Here is a 7,764-nt window from a genome sequence, read left to right as displayed (position 1 = left end):
CCCACCATCGCTTATATACGATTTTAAAAATTTTAATATTTTGGAAAAGTAAAAATGCAGTTTTATTGTGTTTATCAATACCTATCGAAATGTAGAAGAAATTTTTCAAATCGGACCATTCGTTAAAAAGTTATGCGTGATCAACGTTTTCTATCTCTATCTCCATCTCCCTCGCACTCCCTTTACCTGAGTAACGGGTATCTGATAGTCGGGGCACCCGACTATAACGTTCCCTCTTGTTTTGTCTATTGCATAGCTGAATTCTATGCAATCTAATTTCTTATCCACACACAAAAAAATTTGCTTGGTAAAATTGACCAACAAAGATAGTTACGTAACTATTAAAATAGTTACGTGTACTTTGTTTTTGCTTTGGGTTTGTGTTTTTGCTAATTGTGTGTATTTTGTTGTTGTGAAATGACAATTTACTTAGTAGAATTGACAATTTTGCTAGTTGGGGCCTGTTTGACAATTATTACAGTTGATTTTACCAAGTTTTTTTTTTGTCATTCTTTCATCTACATCTCAAATTATTTATCAAAGCTTAAAGCAACTATTAACGGTCTTAAATAACTAAAATAAACATAAAACTGATCTGAGAAATCTGACTGCGTAATGGAAAACATTAATATTAAATCATTAATAGTTCTGATGATTATATGATATGCAAAATATAGTAATAAGGCTGACTTCGTAGTGGAAAACTAATTGCAATCATAAGTATAAATACACATTAGTACATTAACGAACTCCAACTACGACAGGGTGTTATTTTATTGAATGGCTTTCCTCCAACACTGTGTAATTGCTGCAAGTGATTATTGCCGACGATGCCAATATACCCAGAATATGCAAATCTGTAGCAATTGCCATTGCCTTCAAATTTTGTGTCAATGCAATCGCAATAAAACGCAATAATATCGGCTGCATTACAAATCAATTTCTGGCCAGCCACAAACACAACAACGGATAAGATTTTGTGTGTGTGTAAGGAGCACTTGGATCCAATTGCCATTTTGGTAAGAGGGCGCTTCATGGGTGGGCCTTGAGTGGGCGGCAAATATCCTAAACGATAAATATTTAAAAGGCTGTCGAGCGAGGAGCAAAATTCAGGCTTTGGCTTTGGCTTTGGCTTCGACTAAGGCGGATCAGAGACCAGCCTCCATTTGCAGTTGCAGTTGCCAGGCAGTTTGTGTTCCGTTCCGGGCTTTCTGTGTGCAATTTAGATAAGTATTATGACATATTTGACACTCTTTCACTTTGCCAAACGGACAGCCAACGACTTTGTGATTATTTACCCGAAATGAAACTGCAATGAAGTTGCCAGAGATTCAGACGCAGGAGGATGGGCGGGTGTTGGCTATAAAAATCAATGAAATGCAATTACCGAGAATGCCTTGCCAGACTTATATTATAATAACATTGGTTGTTATTGTCGGTCGTATTGATAAAAAGGGCGTGGGTCGTGTGCATACGAATATGTATGATTGTATATCTATCACAGGCAATATTTGTCGTTGCGGCCTAAGCCATGAGCATAACTGATAAGCTGCAATTACCTGCATTGATAATTTCGAATGTATGTACATATTTCCATATAATGCATACAAATATAGTAAAACCCCAACAGTAATAATCGTAATACTCTGCCATAAAGGCCAAATGACAACTCAGGGTCTGTTCCATTTGTCCCAGTCCCCTCTTTTCCCGATCCTGGGCTTCGTTGCCCGTTCCTCCTACCCCAACTCCAGTTCCAACTCCTCCGAGGGCCCCGGGCACACCCATAATTGAATAGCCCAGCGACGTGTGCGAGATTGCGGGTGTTTCGGATTGCCTTTGGTTTAGTTCGGTTTCATTGCCTTTTCCCCTTCCATACGATTTAACTTTTTAGGTTGCATGAGGCAGGCTCGAGTGCGTGCGATTATTATTTTTGGTAATACGCATAAGATCATGTTTAAGAGAAGAAATAAACATTGATACGACATATGGAAACATAGCTCTTTTGTATTTTCAATAATATCTAAGAAATCGAATAAAAGATGACGTAATCTCCAGATGCTCCTTAGATTTTTTTAATTCTTGAGCATTATCTTCGACACCATTCATCTGCCCTAACTTATAGGGCATTTCCTATCAGCTTCGCTTTCGTTCCTTTTTTCAGTAGCTCATATCAGCCAGAACACAACTTCAATTTCTCTCCGACATGCCTTTCCACCCAGAATGCAAACAATTCATGTGGCTAGGCTGCTGATCATTGATATTTTTCCAGGGAAATTACAGCTCTCTGGCATTCTTATCAGCAATGTGGCAACCACACACTGACTTCGAGTGTTAAGAATTATTAATAATAAATTACAAATTAATACTGGAGCCAGGTTCCTCTCGATGCAATGCTCTGCGGCCAACGCTAATGAAATTTCAATTAGCTTGTCATGTCGTGGAGGAAGTGCCTGTCGAGTCGAGTGGGGCATGCAGCTTTAATCAGTGAGTTCCAGTGCGACTGGCTGGCAGCAGATCTTATGAAATCTTAACCCATTTTATATTGACAAGTGTAATTATGCGCACGACACAATTGTCATGTTGAATATTGTCGAACACTATTGTTAAAGCCACACCAGAGTTATGCAACTTAGGGCCAAGCAATGGCCACGTGCATCCACCTGCAGTCACGTTGCAGTTTGTCATCCTTTCGAATTTTGGACGGGGGGAAATCCGAGAGCCATTCTAATGACAGGGGCTACGTGTCGGTGCTGTTGCCCGTTGGCCGGTTGGTGGTCCTTTTTGGTCAATTAGTGCTCGGGGAGCCTGGCTTTTTCCAACACACACATCCATCCGGAATGAGGCACTTGTACAATAGTTTGAATATCTTATGGATGCATACATAATTTACGACATGTTTCATATTGGAACGCCCTGGCACAGGTTGCCGAAGGGAATGTTGTCCCTCGATGCAGGAAGGATGATATAAACCTTTTCCTGATCAAGATAAACTAGGGTACCAAATAGAAAAGGTTGTAGTTTAAGGAATTTCAATTACCCATTAATCAATGAGTTTATGAAGTCTCAATGAAAAAGATTTTCTATTGCCGATTTAGGCATGAACAACCAATATTAGCTATCTCTAGAACTATAGTAAAAGCATAGTAATTTTACATTTAAATATTCACATTTTTCAAAATGTTTTTATTAAATTCAGGGTATTTAATATCAGGGAACGAAAATAACTGTTATTGTAAATTTTTCATACAAAAAAATCACGCACTTAGAAGGGTCCTAAAAATTTTTTAAATACACCACAATTTTTATTAGCCATTGTAGTTTACAAATACGTAATGATTTTTATTTTTTGATTTTTATAATAAAACTCAAAAAATAACTGTTATTTTTTGATTTTTATGAATAACAGTTATTCCCTTGACATTTTTGAAAAAATGAAATAATTAAAAAAAACATAATACCCGTGCTTTTTATAACTTACTAAAAATTTGTTAAAAAAGGCAACCGCGCATATTTTATACCTATATTTTTTTAAAATTTTGTTTACCCACAAAATCGCCATAAATCAAGTTTGAGTTTTATTTTGATCACGACGAATAACTGTTATTTGTCAACTTTTATTATAAAACTCAAAAAATAACAGTTATTCTTTGAGTTTTACTTAACAAATCAGAAAATAACTGTTAAAGTGTGATTTTTAAAATAAAACTTATAACAATTACGTTCCCTGTTTAATATTCCATGCCGAGTAAAATACCCTTTATTTATGTTTACCTATTTTGGTTCGAAATTGCTGCACGATGCACGATGGGTTCGTTAGATTTTTTTTTTTGTTTTTTTGATTGGGAGAAAAATTATTTATGACTGTGTGTAGCAGTATTTGAAAATTCAAGCACACGCACAACCAGTGGATATTTTGTTTTCACCAATACTTGTGCGTCATTCTCATCGTCTTTTTGCCTAATTGGAATTCATTCATCGGCATTTGCATATTGTTTTGTTGGCCCAAGCACTTGGCTCCTTCTGCTTCTCCTTCTCAGTTTTTGTAACTGTAGTTTCGTTTTGGAGTGCCTAGAAAGGTTCTGCTTAATTGTGGCCCCGTCTGCAGGCCCAACTTAATCATAAAACGAGCGATACAGGCCCACGGTTTCTGTTTTCTGGTTTTTGCCTCCGAGTTCCAGGTTCCAGTTCTCCAGCTCTCCAGGCAGCGTCATAGGCAGTCGACACATTATAAGGGTCTGCTGCCCCAATCAAGCGTGCGCGTGAGTCCCATCTTTTCGCGGTGGCTAACTGAATTCAATTACCAAAGTGCCTACTATATGCAAATAAGCCAGGAGTGCACTTGACAAACGCACACACACACACCCCGCGAGAGATGCTCAGATACGGATGCCGAGATACAGATACAGTGGCTCAGATCGGGGACGAGCGACCCCAACAAATAAGTCGAGTTGTTGCACTCGAGCTACCGGCACTTGCCTCCCGACCATGTGAAAAGTCAGCCGTGCAGATAAAAACCTTAATATAAGCATAATTAAGTTGATGATTTGTACAAAATGGGGAGAGATGATGAACACAAGTGGCCCAACTGCTCTCTTCTCTCCGGGTATCGCTTTGTGGTAGCCACATTCGAGTGGGTCGGCTCCCACACAGTGGCCACTCGCCAAGAGCGACAGTGGAATATAAAACTGTACTGTATAGAACAAATATCAAAAGTTAATTTATCATGTAAAATCCAGAGTATCTAAAATTTAAGTATCAAAACTTTAGAATCATTATAAATATCTAAATTACATAAATATAATAAATCTATAATATAATTTAATATCGAATTTAAATCCCCTAAATGTATTGAAAATTTGTACTTTGATATATGCTTATGCTTTCTTGTATTTAAGTTGACGATTCATGGATCACTACCAACTGCAACTTTATGTCTACATAGTAATAACCTCAAGTAAAACAAGAGGGAACGTTATAGTCGGGTGCCCCGACTATCAGATACCCGTTACTCAGGTAAAGGGAGTGCGAGGGAGATGGAGATAGAGATAGAAAACGTTGATCACGCATAACTTTTTAACGAATGGTCCGATTTGAAAAATTTCTTCTACATTTCGATAGGTATTGATAAACACAATAAAACTGCATTTTTACTTTTCCAAAATATTAAAATTTTTAAAATCGTATATAAGCGATGGTGGGCGTTAGAGGGGGCGTGGCACCATTTTGAAACAAACTTGCGCTGCGTAGGAATTCCTAGAATCTGCATGCAAAATGCCAATCTTCTAGCTTCTATAGTTTCCGAGATCTCAGCGTTCATACGGACAGACGGACAGACAGACAGACGGACAGACGGACAGACGGACATGGCTAGATCGACTCGGCTAGTGATCCTGATCAAGAATATATATACTTTATGGGGTCGGAAACGCTTCCTTCTAGCTGTTACATACTTTTGCACGAATCTAGTATACCCTTTTACTCTACGAGTAACGGGTATAATTAATATATATAAAAGATGTAAAAAATGTAAGATACAAGATTTCTGCTCATAAACTGTAGATTTTCAATCGAAAAATTTAAAATCCGCTGCCGTAAGTTCTTTTTCCCTGGCTTGTCTGTACTACCACTTGAGGTTCCATCAGCCGGCTGAGCCAGAAGCTTTTTGCTGCCTGTTGCTGCGTCTGTGGGACTGCCAAAAAATGTGTCGATGACGTCGCACCAAGTTCAATGACTATCTCGGCTTGGCAGTGCTAATGGCTTTTCCTTTGGCAGGGCCTCAAATGCTCGATTGCCCCCGCAGCATTGCATAACAATTAGCTGGGACTGATGGTGCCAAGTCAATCGAAATGAGGCACAAATAATAATTCACATTGGGGCTGAAAAACTCGAATCAATGGCTTCATTAGGCATTTCGGGTGGATCTTCAGTGCTGTCGATGACACATTTCGGAGTCCAAATCGGGCTGCACCCCTTTTTTGGGCAGCATTCTACATTGGGGTCTATGCTAAATTTATGCCTAATGAGCGTAGCATTCGGTTTGATAACTCATTTGTTTCCACACTTCTTATAAACGAATCGAGGCTAAATTGGTTCCACATGATGTTCGGCTACCGATGATGAAACTCGGTTCTATCTTTGATTTCGGAGAGATGTTTTGGGGTAAGGTTGGCTGGCTGTTGGTCTACGCAGCAGCTGTGTGCCAATCACAAAGCCAAAAGGCACAAGAACCCGTCCATAAATAACTTATGCCCGATTCTTTCTGCTTTTTGCCTTTTGCGCAAATATCTCCATGCCGGGCAGGCAACCATACATATAACATGGAAAACTAAAATCAAAAGAAACAGAAGCAGCAGCAGAGGCAGAAGCAATTCAAACGAAAACAAGGCGAAAAAAATTAAGAAATTCTCTGGCACACACTTTGGAGTTTATCATTGTAATGCAAATGAAGGAAGTGCGCGAGACTGCCTCCGACTCTGCCCCCTTCCACAGCCCACCTTTGCCATTCTGTAGAATTCGAGGTGAGGCTGTGGAGCAGCAAAAGCAACAAACACAGCGGCAATATTTTGATGCCGTGGGAAATGCGAAAGCGGCACACGATTCGCTGACTGGCCACTGAGAGAAACCGAAAGCATTTGAATAATACAATTCTTGATCTTTGAATAAAAACTATCTTAAAGATGAACTTAGGATTATTAAAATATAAATATATTATATAATATTTTAGGAGGCCTGAAATAAAATAAATAAATTACAAATAGTTTTAATAAACTATAATCAGTGATTTAAAAATATGAAACAAAATAATATGGTTCAAGGAGGTTTCGACAAATCCCTCGGTTGTAATAAATTAATGTGAATCTTAAATAATCTTAAGTTGGTTTAAATAAATTATTTATTTATTTACTATTATGCTAATAGCTAGTTTCGAGATAAAAAATTGATGTTTCTCCCAGTGCACTCGCTGATTCTTCGATAGTGGGGAAAAAGTGGCGCAGGGTGGAGCAGGGTGGCTGCTTTTACTGTTGCTGCAGTCAGTTTGTCAGTGCGTCAGTCAGCCACTCTCTCAGCCAGTCAGCGAATGTGATTGCACAAGAATGGCAGCGAAAAAGTTATGAATATGAATAAATAATTTTACGCAGATTGCCACCGCTAAGATAAAATATGCTCGCTCGCAAATGCAGGGATATACAAGTAGAAGATGTACAAGTACAAGTGCGTTGCCCCCACAACATCTCCACGCTACTTTCTTTGGCAATCAGTGTCAACGTAACACAAGTATTTTTTGAGGGGAAGCTGGCTAAGAAGTGCAAAAGTTCCAAAGTGATTGAAAACAAAAGTTTCTTGATTTCGAAGGGGGTTCGATAAACACATTTAACAAGAAACCAGATCGTATTAAAAAGAGTTATGACCTAGTTTTATGTCGAAGTATCTTAAAAGTTTTATCAATAGTATTGAAACTTAGTAAGTTACTTTAGAGTAAGATCCAAATTGAATTGATTTTTCTAAGATCTTAAAAAGTTTTAAGTCCGAAACAAAAACTATAACTGGAAAATTTTACACAAATTTAATGAAAGATCTAATAACATCGCAATAACATCAACAAATCAAATATCAATATGGATGGTCCCCAATATCGCTGTTTTCAAAGTCCTAATGCTTATATATAAGTCTTTGTTACCACATGAGCGGTTGGAGCGGTGTATTTTGTTGTTGTGAAATGACTATTTACCAGGGACCGTAAATAACAGTTATTTGTGATTTTTC

The sequence above is a fragment of the Drosophila takahashii genome, chromosome 2R (genome assembly GCF_030179915.1).
Source record: "Drosophila takahashii strain IR98-3 E-12201 chromosome 2R, DtakHiC1v2, whole genome shotgun sequence".
Taxonomy (NCBI): Eukaryota; Metazoa; Arthropoda; class Insecta; order Diptera; family Drosophilidae; genus Drosophila; species Drosophila takahashii.
This window is presented reverse-complemented; position numbering follows the sequence as displayed.